Source organism: Tursiops truncatus, chromosome 2 (assembly GCF_011762595.2).
Source record: "Tursiops truncatus isolate mTurTru1 chromosome 2, mTurTru1.mat.Y, whole genome shotgun sequence".
In the NCBI taxonomy this organism is placed as follows: Eukaryota; Metazoa; Chordata; class Mammalia; order Artiodactyla; family Delphinidae; genus Tursiops; species Tursiops truncatus.
Genome location: NC_047035.1, coordinates 136,808,539 through 136,827,247, shown reverse-complemented (window position 1 = coordinate 136,827,247; position 18,709 = coordinate 136,808,539). Strand labels below are relative to the sequence as shown.

The 18,709-nt window shown below is 47.1% G+C and overlaps 1 protein-coding gene across 7 annotated transcripts in view; it reads left to right on the top strand.

Moving 5' to 3' along the window:
* Positions 1 to 18,709, top strand: part of NTRK3 (neurotrophic receptor tyrosine kinase 3) — a 388,119-nt gene that overhangs the window by 225,447 nt on the left and 143,963 nt on the right. The gene's annotated exons all lie outside the window — the stretch shown is intronic.

Here is an 18,709-nt window from a genome sequence, read left to right as displayed (position 1 = left end):
ACGGTCAGCTATGTCAGGAGAGGGAACAGAGACACCTGGAGAGTGCCTTAGAGCTAGAAGGGACAGAAGGGATGGGGTAGGTTAAGGCCTCATCTACAGACAGGAAACCCGAGGCTCTGGGAGGCTGTGAGTCCCCCTTCCCTGCCCGTGGGCTTCTGCCAATCTGTTCTCTTTGTCTGGTCAGCTAGTCCCAGGTCAGCCTAGGAAGAAATGCCTCTGGTCTTGCTCTCCCTGCTGGCGGAGCTCTCTATACTTGGGCTATGCTCTTTGTAGCTCACAGAACTCTTGCTGCCCCCACTCGTCCATCTTATAGCAGAGTGGGCATCCAGCCACCCTGTCCACCTTTGCTTCTGTGTTTCTGCCTCTGTTTTTAGTGAGATGATCGCCACAGTGGGAGGGACTGGGCTAAAATCAGGGTAAGGTCATCATTTGCCTCCCAACCTTGATGTCCTCCAGAATCTGTCTCAGTGTTTATCAGACTCCCCCATCAGTACCAGTTAGAGGAAGGGTACTTGGGTTCTGGACCAGGGCTGGGCAAGGGAAGAAAGATACCTGCATTTCAGATAAACAGTGGGGAAGACAGTGCAAAGAATGGTTCTACTCTGGCTAAAGCGCTCACCTCAGATCAGGGTCATCCTGGACTGACCTCGGTGAGGCTGGGAGGAAAGCCCTTCTGGGATGGTAGCATGGGTCCAAGCTCGGTCCAGGGTTGGCACTGCTGAGCTTTCTAGAGTGATATTGATATTTGAATAGAGGCTTGGCATTGCTGTTGAATATACAACTGATTCTCGTTATTCCAAGTATTCTGTAAAGTCACTTTGACCACTAAATTAGCGAACATTGGACCATTGTTCCTAGGGGGAATCCAGGGTTAGGTTCATGCAAGCCTCTGGTCACAGCACTTTTATCAGCTGATCAAGACGTAACCTGTATCATGTGTGCTTCTGTTTAAAGACACCTTAATACATACTGTTGGTTCCTTCACATTGAACTCATAGTGGCCAACAGCACTATGACTCATGCCTGAACAAAGCTTATCAAACACACCTCTTTTCTCCGTAAGGCACATCGCAGCCTTCTCACTCATAGGAGCACTAGACAGAGCTTCAGCACTATGCTTTGGGGGCTGCTTTAAACTGAAATCTCACCCACGAAAAGCACATATATGCAAAAAAGGTGGCGTTGGATAGACCACGAGAAGGACACTTGTTTACAGTATGAGAGCTGAAACGAGAAAGCAGAGCATGGCTTTTTAACCTCAGCCGGGAATGTGCACGTGGGGTGACTCAAATTTGTCACCGCTTCTCGAATGTTTGTGAATGACTGCGAAAGCGCTGTGTGTGTGTGTGTTCTGGGGTTGCACATAAATTGTAGTGAGTAGGTGAATTCACAAAGACAGAGTCCAGGAAAAATGAGAATGGGCTTTGTTCCCTGTCATGGAAGCTCTGGGCCCTGGGGTAGAGTAGGGTCCCATGGGCTCCTGATACCAGGTGGTGGCATAGTTTCCAGATGGGGCGAATCTGGCATGTGGGGAGGAAGATCCCTCTGGGCCATCAGAATGAGTGGGCACCGTGGAGAGACCGGTGGGTTCTGAGTGTCCTTTGATGTCAGGACCCAGCACCCAGCCAAGGAGCTGTCGCCCTGGGAAACGGTGCAGAGGAGAAGCGTCTCCACAGCTCCTTGTGTTTGTGACTCAAAGCAGGCAGCCTTTCTACGTCCAGACAGCACTTCTGTGTACACAGGAAGGGGTCGGCGGAGACAGAGAGGAAGCAGGTTTAGTGACAAGACTTGAGGGAGTAGGCAACAAACAAGACCTCATCAGAGCAAAATCCCTGGATGAATCCAGCTTATCCAAACCCTCTGATATTAGGGAAGATACCCTTTTCAGGGAAGCGGTACATTTTGTCCTCTCGGTAGACAATGGGTGGCTCTTAATTGTTTTCAGAAAACACGTGTGGCAAGGACAAACAACGTGCAGGAGCCTTGTAACCGGATTTGGCTAATCCGCCCTCTGCAAATCCATGGCTGACTCACACAGTCCTGGAAGGGAGCGCCTGGCCCTCTCCTCGCTGAGATTTACCGGCTGGGAAGCAGCAGGTCTCTGATTACAAAGGCTTCATCAGTCAAGGGAAGGGACTCCAAGACACATCCCCATGTGCGATGAAACACTATCATAAATAATTAAAACCACATGTGCCTTGGCAGATGAATAAGCGGGGAACGTTTATGATGCTGCAGACGGGGCTGGGGTCACTCCTTCGGGGGGAGATGGCAAGAAGCAGGGGATTAAGGGAGGAGAAATGCTCACATCTTGGGGCCCCGGGGTGGGGGGTCTCCCATCTGAGTCCTTTCTCGTCCCATTTAACAATGCGGACTGTGGGAAGAAATCGCAGGGACATAGTAGCTACCTGACTTTAGGCCTCATTTCCGCAAGTCCTCCGTTGATGGATTTAGCACAGAAGTGCTTTTCTTTTTTTACACATGTGTTTATCATAAACGGTGGGACCTTTCTGGCTGGAGTGATTAAGACGCTGCTCCTCTCCTGCCCTCTCACTTTCTTTCTGTCTTCAGTCTGGTCCATAGCATTTTTCATAGTGTGTCAGGGCTGCAAGGATGTGTAGAGCTCACCTAGTACCATCCGTTATCAGATGCTTGCAGCCCCTCACCTATGTTCCCGAGTGCTCTGCATTTGGCATTGTCTTTATTCTAAATTTATTCCGTCTTTCCAGGGGTTCTGGAAGAGCTGAATAAAGATGCTGCTCTTCCGGGTTGGATATAGAATCTGCAGTCTAGTGAGGCAGCCCTCATTATTTATTTAAAGCCCCCTGATGCTCGAAAGCATCAGGAAACCGGTACAGCCCTCCATGTCACACAGCCAATTTGAGGCTAGGCCCTTCTGAATGAGACAGCAAGGGGCCGGTCTAGGTGGGTCACTGGGGAGAAGTGTCAAGCTATTTGTAGCAACGTTGGGCACTAGGTGACTTTTGTCCCCCTTGTGACTGCTCTGGGCTGCAGTTGTGTTGCCTGTGCTGGGCTGGACTGCAGGCGGCTGTGTTAGGAGTCATGCTTTGCCTCTTGCCCGTTGCTCGGTTGGAAGGCTCTTCGGCTCTGTTCAAGGCCCTGGGGTTCTCTGTTCATCCCCTTTTCCCAAACCCATTCTCAGAGGACAACTTTGCCTCTTGGTTGAGAGAGCAGAGGCTAGCTGGGGGGTGCTAAGCCATGTCACCCTCCCCTCCTGCCCTCTGTCCCCAGGCCAGGTTGTCTGCCTTTATTCTCAGGTTGTTTCTGTCTCGGGGGTACGGGGCCCCATCTTCCCGGCGTCAGCATTCCCAGCTCTCCATTCCTCCCTTTGACCTCTCCCCTCCTGGTGGGCCAGTAGTCAGAGACTCTCTCTGACCCTGGCCAGCCATCCTTTGCTCTCACCTCCCCTTTCAGACATTGTCCCCTTCCACTCAGCGTTATACCTCTTCGCATTCCCTGTCTCATAGCTCTGTTTCCCCAGGAACCCCTGAGTTCTCTTGGTAAAACTTGAGCATATTCCTTTGGGTCCCTCGTCTTCGTTAGCATCTGAGTCATTCACACAGTGCTGATTTTTCTCCCTTTCATCTATTCAATAAATATTCATTGAGGTCCGCCTGCCGATGCAGGGGACACGGGTTCGTGCCCTGGACCAGGAAGATCCCACGTGCCGCGGAACAGCTGGGCCCGTGAGCCATGCCCGCTGGGCCTGAGCGTCCGGAGCCTGTGCTCCTTAAAGGAAGAGGCCACAGCAGTGAGAGGCCCGTGTACCACAAAAAAAAAAAAAAAAAAAAAAAAAAAAAAAAAAAAAAAAGAAAGAATATTCATTGAGGGTTTGTGTCAGGCCTTCTTTTCGGCTTTGGAAACAATGGCGAACAAGGCATGCATGGTCCCTACCCTCAGGGGCTTACTGCCACCGGGGCTGATCTCCCAAGATGCAGGATGGGACCCTCTGCCCCCTTGGGGCCACTCCCAAGTCCTCGTGTCTTCACCTTGCTCCTTTCTGCTGCTGATTCACCAGCCTCTACCCCTAGTCACTTCTTTCCAGGTCTCCCTCCAAGCTCACACCTCCGACTGTTACCACAGTGTAATTCCCGCTTGAAATGCCCATATCCCTCCCCACATCCCCTCACTCCCTTTTCTTCCTTCCTGTACCTACTCATCACTGGGCATCTGGCTCACTTCCAACCACGTGTGAGTTCTTCCTAGACCCATCCTATTGCAAAGTGACCTTTCCCTCCTGGGAACCCACGGCTTAGAGGAAAAGCCATGCACAGTAGTCTTGCATGATTTTGAGTGAAATCTTAGGTCGTCCTGTCCCTTCTCAAAGATGTGGGTCCTGTTTCGCAAACCTGACTTTGAACTTATTCCAAGAAGTAGCTCTTATGTGTCACCAGTCTTTTTTTTTTAAATTTTCCTTTATTTATTTTTATTTCTGGCTGCATCTGGTCTTAGTTGCAGCATGTGGGATCTCTCATTGCGGCGCGTGGGCTTTTCTCTAGTTGTGGCACACGGGCTTCTCTCTAGTTGTGGCGTGCAGGTTTTTTCTTCTCTCGTTGAGGTGCGTAAGCTCAGTAGTTGTGGCGCTCAGGCTTAGTTGCCCCACGACATGTGGGATCTTAGTTCCCCGACCAGGGATCGAACCTGAATCCCCTGCATTGGAAGGCGGATTCTTTACCATAGGACCACCAGGGAAGTCCCCTGTGTTACCAGTCTCCATTGTCTGTGGAAACACAACATGGGACTAGGGTTGGAGAAGATAGCAACCAACCGTGTGTCAGATGACGCTTGGTGAGTGTGTCTTCATTCCAGGCACAGGCTCTCGAGAGATGTCACAGACCGAGGGAAAGGTCGTTGATCTGCATCGACAGCCTCCTCTGGACCAAGCCCTGGGCTGGGCTTTCCATTTTTACCTCATGCAGTCTTTCGCCCACTCTCTGAGGGAGAGGCTGATATACCCATTTTATAGATAAAGAAACTGAGGCTCAGTGAGCTTAAGGGACTTGTCCCAGATCATACAGCTGTTAAGAGAGAGCCTGAGATGAAAACCCAGACCTACTGACTCCAGGATGCATCGTTTCCCTGTCAGATCACATTGCCTAGGATTCCAGTGGTCCACAAGCATTTACTCTCCACCTCCTGGACTCAGGGAAGCTGGCTTTTGAGGAATGCCGTATTGTGGAGGCTCAATGTTCTCCCTGTTTCCAGGATAAGGACAGCCCTATGGGGAAGAGAACCTTGGCTGAAGGTCCCTGTAGTCATGAAGCTGGGTCAGCCTTGGTCTGGCTGTTGGGACTTATCCTCCTTTCTGAATTCTTCCCCAAAATCAAGTTCCCAAGGGACCATGGTTGCCTTCAGATAAGGAAATACTTGGTCCTGGGGATAAGTCAGTTTCTTAATTTAAAAAAAAAAATTTTAGAGCAGGTTTAGGTTTACAGAACAGTTAAGCAGGAAGTACAGAGTGTTCCCATTTACCCCCTCACACTTCCCCCACCAAAATCTCCCCTATTATTAACATCTGGCATTAGTGTGGTACATTTGTTACAATTGAAAAACAAATATTGATATATTATCATTAACTAAAGTCCATAGTTTACAGCAGGGTTCACTCTTCGTGTTGTATAGTTCTATGGGCTTTACAAGAGCATCGTGTCATGTATCCATCATTTAAGTATCACACACAATAGGTTCACTACCCTAAAACTCTCCTGTGGTCCATGATTCATTTCCCCTCCCCAGCCCCTGGCAACCATTGATCTTTTTTACTGTCTTCACAGTTTTGCCTTTTCCAGAATGTTGTTATAGCTGGAATCATACAGTGTGTAGCCTTCTCAGATTGGCTTCTTTCACTTAGCTATGTGTATTTAAGGTTCTTCCATGTCTTTTCGCGGCTTGATTGCTTATTTCTTTTTATCACTGAATAATACTTCATCGTATGGCTCTACCATAGTTTATCTATTCAGCTATTGAAGGACATTGTATTCGTGTCTAAGGGCTGCTGTGGCAAAGTACCACAAACTGTGATTTCAAACAATAGAAATGTATTGTCTCGTCGTTCTGAAGGCTAGAAGCCTAAAATCAAGGTCTCGGGGGACTCTGCTCCCTCTGCAACCTGTAGGGGAATCCTTCTTCCCTGTTCTCAGCTTTTGGTGGTTTGCTGGCATCCCTTGGCTTGCCACTGCATCACTCCAATCTTCTGTCCTCACATGGCGTCCTCCCTGTGTGTCTGTCTTCACAAGGCCTTCTTCTTACAAGAACACGAGCCATATTGGATTAGGGGCCCATCCTATTCCAGTATGACCTCATCTTGACTTAACTAATTACATCTGCAATGACCCTATTTCCAAATAAGGTCACATTCTACGGTACTGGGGGTTAGGAATTCAACGTGTTTTTTTGGGGGGCTGTGGGTGGACATAACTCAGCCCACAGTAGACATCTTAGTTGCTTTCTAGTTTGGGCAATTATGAATAAAGCTGCTATAAACATTTGTGTGCAGGTTTTGCATGGACATAAGCTTTCAACTCTTGCATAAATGCCTAGGTGCACAATTGCTGCATCGCGTGGTAAGAGGATGTTTAGCTTTGTAAGAAACAGCCAAACTGTCTTCCAGGTGGCGGTACCAAGGGGGATTAGGTTCTTTTCATTTCATATTAGGCTGGCCTCCACTGCTTAGCTCCTGCCCCAGGGTCTCTTGGACTTGTCAGTGCACACTCACCTACTCTATGTGCTTTCTCGAGTGTGTCTATGTATGTGTGTGTACACACAAGTGTGTGCATCTATATGTCTTCTGCTCTAAACTATACCAGCAACTGATGATGGTATAATTCTCACCGGATAGCTACTTAGCCTGTAGTGAGCATACTTCACTTCTAACTTGTCATTGGTCAGAGGCCAATTGCCACATTGACTACAGAACTGACGCCTTGATTTTCTGACCAGCGTGCTCATGCCTTCACAGCGTCTCAAAAGCAGTTTGTCACAGTGACTCTCTATGGTGCCCACCCGGAGCCCCCAGTGACCCTCACCTCTTTGGGCATCCAAGCCCTTTTCTGTTTTGGTTTCCCAGAAACCTTGCTAATGCCTTCTCTTTCCCCATGTGTCACTTGCAAGCTGGCCCTGGTCTTTCGGGCCTCCTTTCAGGCCTTCAGGACTCTATTTTCCACGTGAGTCTCTACACTTTGAACCATACGTGTGCGTTCAACCTTCAGCCTCTCCTGGCTGGTCACCTCTACATCCTGCTTTCTTAGGCCTGTCACTCTCCCTCCCTGGCTGAGCCGGCAGCTCTGTCCTGGGGTCCCTCACAGCACATCGTTCTCATTGGGCTGTTGATACCCCATCTGTGTTGGTTCCCTCCAACCCCCTTTTCCCCTTTATTCCTCAGTCAGTCAGCAAACATCCATTGAGCTCTTATTAAGTGCCAGCTACTCTGACGTGGGCCCTGGGATGGGGTGAAGGACCCACCCTTCCTTACCTCTCTTTGGCTACATTGCAGCTGTTTGGAGGTCCTGTCCTCACTCTCTTTCCTTGGGGCAATTGCTTGATGCACCCCCCCTTATCATACCAGCCTAAAAGGCGAGGACGTCCACAAAGATGACCAAAGCTGGAACCAGTAGGTCTGTGCACTGTGTCCCTTTATCTGGGACCAGTGTTTCCTACATCAGGAGTGAGGGAGTGGCTTGTCTCTTCCTCCTCTTCTGGGCCAATCAGCCACGGACCCTGTCTTTTCTGGAGGAGGAACTGCCAGGGCCGATTTACCAGCTATGGTGGGGAGTATGGAGCCTGTGGACATAATGCAGTATTAATAGTGCATCGGCATGATATAGATTTCTGTCACCTTCTATACTAACAAACATTGCTTAGCGCAAGGTAATGATGGGTGTTTATTCCCAGCCACTTAGCTCAGCGTAACGGACTTGCAGATGAAATATGGAGAATGGGTTCCTTTGTCTGGGAGGCCACCCGCCCCGGAACCAGGAGCAGAGACAGCAGTCGTAGCTGCTGCTACTGAAGAATATGCCTTTCTAGGTTTTTCTCTAGCACAAGTCCTGATGGACTTGCCTGATGGAAGGAATGGTACCTGGTTACAGGGCTGGGCTAGGAGCTCTTCCTCTGGGAGTGGAGCTGAAGTGGAGGCTGGTTTACAGGGTGTGGGGGGATTGCTGTTTGCTCCCCTCTGGTTGGTTTAGGAGGGAGGCCTGGCTAAATGTGACATGAAGAGATTAGGACCAATGTGGGCGTGGGCCGTTCTGATACATCCCTTCCTTTATTCTGCTGGTTGGATCTTGATGGTCCCCATTAAGGGAACTATAGGTTGAATCTTGGTGAAGGTAATAGTCATATTTTGCCTTAGCCCTTTTCACCGATTGGGTATCTCCAGGCTCTGTTTGCCAGACAGTCTTTCATAGAACTTTTTTTTTTTTTTCCGGTACACGGGCCTCTCACTGTTGTGGCCTCTCCCATTGTGGAGCACAGGCTCCGGACGCACAGACTCAGTGGCCATGACTCACGGGCCTAGCCGCTCCGCGGCATGTGGGATCCTCCTGGACTGGGGCACGAACCCATGTCCACTGCATTGGCAGGCGGGCTCTCAACCACTGCGCCACCAGGGAAGCCCCATAGAACATTTTAAACAAACAAAAGTTAGGATTGCTCGCCTTGGATTTTTCTTCAATCCTATTTTCAGATCCGGTTAGAATAAGTAGCAGACCCCTGAGAAGGCTGTGGTGTTAGGTTTGGTGAGCCCAAGGAGGAAAGGAGCGCTCAGACACATAACCAGTTTCTTTTCTTTCCAGACAAAGCTAAATGATTCCAGAATGGGTTATCTTGAAAGCCAAGGCCGTGAGTCCTGGGCCCACATGCTTGAGCTTGTCCTAAGGGTTTCAGTCCCTGGAGAGTAACCTCTGTGGTTACTGACTCCCAAATCCCTTAGATCTAGGCATAATCTAAGCATAGCATATTGCCATTTCTTTTTTCTATCCCAGGATTTAAAAAAATCATGTGATTGCATTTCCTCCAAATTATCTGAAACGCTAGAAATTGCTGAGCATGTACTTTGGAGCTGTAACCGAACTAGTCCAAAGGGACAGACTCTGGTCCATCTCCCTGAGCCAAGACAACCTGCCTTCCTATTGAGTCTCATGACCTCATATGTTCTGTGCTTCACCGCCATAATCACATACTCAAAGTTAGTAGCTGCATGCAGTCATGCTAATTAAGTAATTAGGTATAACTATGCTCACTGTAAATACACGGTAATTGGCTTAAAAATAGTATTTAGGGGGTAAGCATGTGCTCCGTGGTGGAGAAGGTGGTGAGGAATGATAAGACCCTCAGCCAGCCTGTAGTCATGTCATTTTGTGGGGGAACATGAACGCAGGGGAAGGTGCACCCAACAGCTGAAAGTGAGTGAGATGTGGAGTGGGTCCTTCCCTTCCTGTCCAGAGCCCTGGGAGCTGAAGGACTCTTTGTCTTCTTGGCATGTTTTGGCCTCAGTCTTGTCTCCAAGGAGTGGGAGGATTAATTTCCCTCCAGAGATCCTCTCCAGCTCAAGATTTCCCAGACCTTTACTCTTTTTTCCTTCAACTGGATTCAAGCATCTAAATTGGATGGGAGTTTTTAAGGGTGATCATTCTGAACCAGCTGAGAAATCCACACAGCGATCAGATAGGAATCAAAAGTTGGGCTTTCTTGCTAGACTTAAGAAAGTTGCTTAGAAGTAAAGCCAAAATGGGCTTCTTGATGCCTCTCCCAATCTTTGAACTTGGGATGCATAGACAGGAGTTGGGTCTCAGAGCAGATGTTGTCTATCTGGTTGCATGGAGGGTCATGGTCTGCCTCATTTTTGCAAGTCAGAAAGCTTAGGAGCTCCTTGGAAAACCACACAGGCAGGAAGAGTCTCCCTTTTCTGCATTAGCCCTACCTGGAAGAGAATATGATGAGAGATGATGGACTCTGCCCACCTCACCCATCAGGTAAATCACTCACTTCTCACAGGGAGGGACCAAGCACACAGGTTGGGGGAAGAGCTGGGGGTTATTTCCTGTGTCTCTGAGGAGAAAGAAATTCCTGTTTTATGGGCAGAGGCTAAAAGACAGGAAAAAAGAACCCCCTCACCATCCTTAGAGACAGCAAGGGGTGCTATTGTTAGTGGCAGTCCCTATTAGTATTCTCTTTCCAGAAGCCCTTTCCAGGAGAAAATGGTCATCATCTCCATTTCCTCTGAATGAGCACATGAGTCATACTCCAGGTGGGAGATGTGCCTAAGAGCTGGGAAGTTCTCCTTCTCATTGTGCTGTCTTCTTAATGGTCAGTAATTAAAAACCCAAGCTCTACTCACCTGTTAGCCAAGAAACCCTGGGTGCAACTGCCCTTCTGTCTTCTCCCCAACTGCCTTTAACACAGGATTTCCCAAATGGTGCTCTGGGAGTTTTTCAGAAAAAAAAGTTCCATGGTCAAATAAGTTTGGGAAAACCTGGATTGAATATGTTTTTTGTTTTACTGTGGGATTCTGAGAGCTTCTAATGGTAAAGGTCATTGCAGTTTTGTAGGAGAACACTTGGGTCTGCAGCATTTCCCAAATTTATTGGACCCCCGAACTTGATTTTTGAGGTACGCTTATTAGCATCTCTCTGTGGACACAGATGTTCAGTGGATCGCATTCTGGGCTGTTCTGGGGGTTTGGGGTTCTGTTTTTGCCTCCCCAGCAGATGTGATAACTCATGTGACAGAGTGCCCAGATGGGCCTGAACCTGTTTGGCATGTGTTCTGTCCCATTTCTTCCCAAGCATCTGGGAGGGACAGGAAGTGGCTGAATTCCATGGGAATGTCCCAAGTCGGGCTGGTGGCATTCTTCAGGATTTCTGGCAGAGCACTAAGTGCCCTTCATGCAAGTGGATCAGGGGTCTTTGTTGGTTATTCTCTGCCTAGAAGCTCTTGCAGGTGCCTCTAACACTTCCTAAACCCCCAGATCCAGAGATGCTGGTCATGGCCAAATTTCACTGCATTCCTTGTTTCCAGGCAGATCTGCCACTTAGGATTGGAATCTCAGGGAGCTGTCTCTAAGGAGAAACGCACAATCCAAGATGCAAGCTGCTGCCCCCAAGCCACTGTTTCCAAACCATTGGGTGGAAGGTCAGAGCACCTCTTTATTTCAAGAAGGGGATCCCTTTTCATTAGAAAAGAAAGCAAGATGAGTATGGGTGGTCCTAGACCCTGGTCCCAGCCTACTGACTCAGCAGCCACATGACTGTGGGCAAGGCATCCACCATCTCTAAACTTGAGATAAGAAAATGTGACCACCTTAGCTGGTATTTTTTGAGATGACGTGGCATGAGAATTTGAAAGGGCTCTGTCACCTTGCCAAAGTGGCATATACATGACCATCCTTGCCTTGACAACGACATTCTTACAACGATAGTTACAATTCCTGCCTCAAATATGCTGTTGGAGGAAACCAGATTGATGGTGTCAAAAATAGAGGTTTGCAAAGCTTGAAGTTATTTCTGAAAAGATAAGAATATTTCCCTCCAATGATTTCTTTCCCCCAACTCTAAGAAATAGCAGTTTATCACCCAGATCCGCAGCCACAGAGATGCTCTTGGGAGTCAGGACTGTAATATGTTGGTTGTCAGGAAACGATCAATGCAGATGAGCAGAGTGCTCAGGCCAATTTCCTTTTGGGTTTATGAGACTGCAAAGCTGTGGGTGCAACTAGGGGATGGTGGAGAGATTCATGGTGAGATTCTTGTGTTGGTTTTATAGTCTTTGTTTATTCCCCCTTGTCAGGAAACATTATTTTGTTGAAACTGCAGTGCCCCTGCTCCCCCATATACCTGCCCAAGTGCATCACTTGAGTTACTTGTATGTCTGTGCCCATACGGTTAGGGCTTTAATGCCTGGCTGCTCAAGTGGCCTCCTTTTTCCCTTGTTCTTTTTTGCGCAGGCTCAGAGGCCATGGCTCACGGGCCCAGCCGCTCCGCGGCATGTGGGATCCTCCCGGACCGGGGCATGAACCCGTGTCCCCTGCATCAGCAGGCGGACTCTCAACCACTGTGCCACCAGGGAAGCCCATTTTCCTTGTTCTTATACATAAGTGCACAGCCCCTTCATTCTTCCTCAGCAGACGTACACGTGGGACTTTTAGACACAAATGTACATGTTTATGGGTCTTGTTTATATTTGTGCACATATCTCATGTTTTGGGCACTGATCGTATCAGTTCAGATCTTTTGGCTGAAAGTACTAGGCAGTCGTGACTCACTTGGGCTTAAACAAGAAGGCAATTGGTCATCACATAACTCAAGTAAATAGGTAGGGAAGGCTCCTGGTTAAGTACATTAGGACTCTAGTTCTGCTTTTCTGAGGTTCTCTTGCCTCTGCCTTTCTGTGTTTGGCTTTACCACCACGCTGGCTCCCCTCATGATTACGGAATGGTTGCAGGAGCTCCAGGCATCACAACCAAACACATGGCCCAGGGACAGCACAGAATTGTCTGTTCTTGTGGGTTGACTGAAATTGAGAAAACCTTTTCCCAAGTTCCCCAGCAGCCTTTCCCTCCTGTCTCATTGGCCAGAATTATGTCATCTGTTTATTCTTAAGCCAGTCACCCATAAAGAAAATGGAACTAAAACAAACACCTAGGTTCCTCCAGATACTCCCCTGGGCTTGGGGCTGCAGCTCACTTCCCCTGAGGCATAAGGCTGCCCGGAGGGGTGTGAATACCCTCCACAGAATCAGAGTCTGTTAGCAAGAAAGAAAGTGAGAAATGACACTGCCCGCCACCCCAGTTCTTCTACGAGGGTCAACTCCTGCTCTGCTAGGAGTACGCAGAGGCCTCTTGGGGTAGAAGTGGCAGGAGGAAGATGAGAACATTGATCTCATGCAAATTTTACTTCTCCTCTATCTCTGCTGAGGGAAAGCAAGCTGGTAATTTGTGGTCGTTGTCAGTACTGTTCTGGTCTGGGAAATTGTCCTGCTAATTTTCAAGGCTATACTTAATATGCCCAAGCAAAGACAAATTTCTTCATGTGGTTTTAGCTGGATCCAGTTATCTTGGTTGAGCAAGCTGTGTGAATTCCTGGGAGCTGCTGTATGATCCTTTGGAAGCATCGTTCCTGGAGAGTAGGTCGGGGCAGGGGCTGGTGAAGAGAAAGAAAGGGGCAGAGTAGTGAAGAGAGGAGAAATCACATTTACTCAGTATCTCTCAATACCTACTCAGGGCCGGGGTCTGAGCTTTAAGCAGGTGAAAATAATAATAAAATCATACACAGCGGAGTGCTTACTGTTGGCATTGAAAACTCTTTAAATATGATAAATTGTTTAATCCTTACAAAAACCATAGGTGCTATTACTTCCCCCATTTGGTAGATGGGGAAACCGAGGCACTGGGGAGATTAAGTCATTTCCTGTAGTCTCAGAGCTAGGCAATGACAGAACTGCGGTACAACGGAGCCCGCCACCCTCTCTTCCCCTCATCAGTCCTTCTGTCTATGTTAAATCCACTTGTCATGTAAGTGTTATGGTCCCCATCTCACAGATTGGGAAATTCAGACTCATGGAAGTTAAGGAACTTGTCCAAGGTCACTCGCTGGTCAGTGATGGAGTCAGGATTCAAACTCGGGGATTTAGGAACATGCCTCTTGCCCTGGCCCAGGCTGTGTCCTCTCACTATTAGCTGACCTCTACTTCACCTGCACCCCACCTTCCGGGAGTCTGAGGATGAGCTTGGTGATTGTCAGACAGATGCTGGCTTGGATGACCCATGGTGCCCACCATCGAGTCAGCAGAAGGGAGTCCCTTTCTAGCACTTTCACGGCTCCCATGTAGGTAGCCCCCTCCTCACTCCTACCTCAGCAGGTCATCTAGAACTTCAGATGCCTGGAAGGCAGACCTCCCAGAGTGGGGTCCAAAATCGATGGGCAGTGCAGGGGATGCAGCAGCTACACTGGGAGGAAGAGAATGAGAATCCTTGGGGTCAAATTGGCTTCCTTCTTGGCCAAACTTCCTTTTCTCCTGTCCCTGGTGGCTATGTAGCTTAATTTGTCACCCAGATTGTAGCCAGCCGGGCCTCTCACCAGGCACTGTGTTAGCTTCCGTCCCCAGACCTAGAATTGCTGGTGACACAGCAACTCTTCGCATTGGATTCTGCTAAGTCGGGTGGCCCTAATGCCACTGGTAATGAAGAAGTGTTGGGACTAACCTCCTAATGGCTCATTGATTGGTTGAATTATGCTCAGTGTAATTCTGAAAATAGATTTTAAATATGTGCTTGGGGATTTGTGGGGATTTGTTACTTAGGAGGGTTAACTCAGTTGTGGCTGGTTTGACAAAGATATCAACGCCAGTAACCTGGGTTGGGGCCATACTGTTTGTCTCAGGGAGACCCCCCAGGACCAGGACAGCTTGCCAGAGGGCAGAGCAGGCAGGTGTGGAAAGGTCCCCTTCCTTTCATACACAGCCCTTGGTAGGTCATCTGAGGAGGTCATCTGGTTGACCCAACCATTGCAAACCTCTCAATGTGCCCAAGGTGGGGAGAAGATGCACATATGTTCTAGATTCTCCCTTTTACTTCCTCTGAAGCCAGGGAGCACAGAAGTTACCCTCTTTATAATCCAAGTTTTTGCATTTCCTAGAGCTGCCACTCAGGGGAAGAACCAAAGGGAAGCATTCTCAGAGGATCAGCTTTGCAGCCTCTTGGCATATTCCAGCATCGTCTGGTCTGCTTGGCATCTTTGATCCCAGGCCTAAAGCAGGGAGGTATATGAAGGGTTCCTGTTCTGGGCCTGGGCTTCTAATACCCATACATCTTTTTTGGTGAATGCCAAATTAATTTGGAAACATTAGAAAAGCTACGTGGAAACTTTGTCAGTGAGAGCCAATGACCCACCAAAAGGGAACAAGTTTAAAAAATGATGGTGCATCTATATAATGGAATATTATGTAGTCATTGAAAATAATAAAGTAGATCAATATGTATTGATGTTAAAAAAAAAAAAAAGAAAAGCTAATGTAGGTCCCTCTGTGAGGAAGCAGCCAGCCACAGATGGGGCACAGAGACCTCCCAACACACCTAAAATCACCTGCCTTATGTATTTCTTTCTCTCTAGCCTATCAAGGACCTAAAATGCCTTCCATTTTTGATGCACGGTGGGTCCGAAACAAAAGAATAATATCATAAATGAGCTTCCATGGGGCAAAATGGGAAGGTTCCGTAAGAACATATTTCTGAGGGGAAATTAGTCAACGGTCTTTTTTGCAGAGCTTTGATTCCACTGCTCCATTGTAACCTGTCTGAAAAAGCTATATTTCCTGATACCTTTCCCTGGGGTAATTTATACCCTGCCCACTGTGAGAAAAAAACGTATCCTCAGGGAAGGGAGAAGTAAAAAACAAAACCTGGAAGAAAAGGAAAAAAAAACGACATGCTGCTCTAATAAAGAAATTACTGACGTTCTACATTATGAACTGGATTAATTTTTAATGACTGAGAAAAGAGTTGATTTATAATGCATCCTTCTGTGCTGCAGAGCCTGTCCCCAGCTAATAAATAAATGACAGGTCTCTTGTATTAAAAGTATCCGTCATTTCACATTGCTGGAACGCAAAGGGTGAGAGGCAGTGAGTGAGAGGCCCCTGGGAGCAGGCGTGCCCTGCTGGGCCCCGTTGGCCACAGCAGTTGGCCTAGTTCTGAAACTAGAGTTAAGCTCATTCCTTTCTCTTGGTCTCAGCAAAATGACCCAAATAGCTCCAGCTCTTGTGGTCCAGGAGAAAGTTCATAGGAAGAGGTGCTGGAATGCTTAGGAATACTTAGCCATGCGAGTTCAGATTCCTGGTCCTTAAGCAAAGCTCTATGTGGCTTCTCCCCACATGTGCTGACCACGTACCATGGGAGCTACGTGTTCAGTAGTTGGTCCTTTGTTGATAGTGATGTGACTCACAGCTCTTGTTCACCTCTCTTTGCTTCTTAATAAAATAAAATAAAATGACAGCTAATATTTAACTCCAAAGTAGTATATGCTCATTGCAAATATTTTAGGAAAAATCTAGAAAAGTACAAAGAAGAAAATAGAAATTACCATCAATACCGTCCCCGGTGATGAATCTATGAACACGTTGGTGCGCTGCCTTCCAGTGGTTTTTTTTCCCTACATTTATAACAAATCAGACAGACAGACATGCCTATGCCAATACATACACGTGTATTATGCAAAAATGAGATCACATTCTGCATATGGTCTTATGATCTGAATTTGTTGTTTAACAGTACATCATTGACCTTTATTTCATCTCATTAAAAATAATGCAGCAATTTTTAGTGGCTACGTATGCGTGGCCAGGGCCCTTTTCACGTTGGTGCCCTTGTAGAGCTGGCGATCAGTCAATCAAAATGCACTGCTTTGTTCTCTATCACAATGCCAACTCCAGAGTAAACACAGTGCAGGAGAAAAATGAGGACAGAAGATGGTTTTTGCACAGAACTCATAATTATGGAGCAACTACTGTGCTGTAGAGGCACTGCCGTGAGGCTGAGAGAGAGGAACAGAGCGGCGTGTGATCCAGGCATAAGGCATGTATCGGGGATGCTGTCACAGAAACCTTACAAGGAAAGGGCCAGGTGTGCTCAGAGAGTGCCAGCTTGTTTAAATTAGGGGAGCAGAGGCTTGCCACGGAGGAGGGAGGGTTTGAGCTTCCTAGAAAGCTAAGGAGGATTTAGGTGGGCAGAGGTGGAAGGTCAGGCCCCTCCAGGCCACAGCAGCAGTAGCTGGATGCAGACAGGGGCCTTTGAAGGGACAGGGATGGAGGTCATGGGTGACTGGAGAGGGGTCCCTGGGTAGAGGAAGCATCCTGTTGACCTATTACATAGGACAGGTTTTTGTCCTGGCTATTGTAAATAGTGCTGCTATGAACACTGGGGTGCATGTGTTTTTTGGAATTACGGTTTTCTCTGGGTATATGCTCAGTAGTGGGATTGCTGGGTCATATGTTAGTTCTTACATAGGATAGGTTTTTGAAACAGCAATGATGCATTTATTCACAGAATTTGCACTTAAATCATTCCAATCTTTGTTTCCCACACTTGTCATTGTTATCAGTTTCTCAGAAGTAGGGAGTGGCTTGAGAAGTAAAGAAACCACTCATTTTATCATCAAAAAGGTCAAACAGAGTAGGTGATTCTCTCTGAATTTAGGGACAGTTTCAAGCAGACACAGAAAGCCCCCTGTCCCAGAAAGGAGAGAGATGAAACAGTCACTGCATATAGCTTTCAGCACAAGGAAGGTTATTTAGAAAATGATAGAGATTTAGCAATTGCTGACAGCAGGTTTGACTCCTTCTGATTTATTTATATTGTCTTCCTAGGCTTTTAAAAATGGAAGTTTTTGCCTGGATTTTAAGACTAGCATTTCTGTCCTTCCACATACGAATTTATTTCTTGATTTGTTTTGTGCATTTCTAAACATACATAGACCAATACTTTTTGCTTAAAAAAAAAAAAAAAGAAGGAAATTCTCTGGAGCTGGTGAGAAGAGGAATCAGAGTCAGTGTTTCTGTGAAGAGTCAGCTCCTGTGTTGCAGGATGTGCCAGGCAGAGTCCCAGAAGTATTCGTTCTTGAAGCACCTGGGAGAGCATGCATGTTTGCCATGTTGAAAAGTGGCAAAACCTGTGATCAAGTCATAGCTGGCCTTGGTTTTATAACTAGTCAATTGCAATATAATCCTCACTTACATTTTTACTTTCAAATTTTGGACCCCAAATCATTCTAGGAATAAGACTTGGCTGAAAGCAAAATTTTCCTTTCCTGTTCTTTCTCTTTCAACTTAACTTCCTGATAGAACATTGAATTTTTTTTTTAATCTAAAAAAGACCGAAGAGATCCATTAAGACCAGTCTCTTCATTCTACAGATGAGGAAACTGAGGGCCAGAGTCATAATTCTGTGAAATAAAGCCACAGGATTTTTTGGAGGCAGGAGGGGGACTCTGTCCAATGGCTCTTCTCTCTTGATGTTTCTCACTTCTCCTGAGCCTATAAGTGGAAATGCAGTCTTTTCATTTCCCTCACAGAAGTTGATTTTGTCTGGGTCATTTAATAAAGAATGTCTGACAAAAGTGAACTGTCTGACTTAGGTGCAGTAATTGCTACAGAAATTGGTTTTAGTGACTTTGGGGAATTCTGCAGTTGAACCCAGAAGTCATCCTTATCAAGTATGGTTTGTTCCAACAATTCCACAGATTTAAAGCACCTCAAATATCACCATTTCTCTTTGGAGTGATTCTTTGTTATTTTAGTAAATTTTCAAGGGGCGCTGCCACACTGCCTCGTCGGATTCCTGGTGAAATACAGTGTCACTATCTTAATATTTTCTCTAGTTTCTTGAAGTCAGGCACTGCTAAGAGTGCTTGCACATGATCTGAAATGTCATTTGCACACAATAGATCTTTTTGAGAAGACTGTCTGAGTTCCTAATGGCATTAAAGAGGAAACCAACGTGCGGCTAGGCTTCTATTTGATTCCCATGCAGCTTTCATGTTACTTAATGCATCCGTTCACAAAGGGAATTCGTTTCTACTCCTCAGCTTCTAAATGGCCTCACATGATTTGCAGTTGACAAACAGCACACTGGGATGCTTCTTTATTGTTTCTGTGGAAAGCTGGTTGTGTTAGCGTCACCGAGCGTATGGCTTTGTATCTT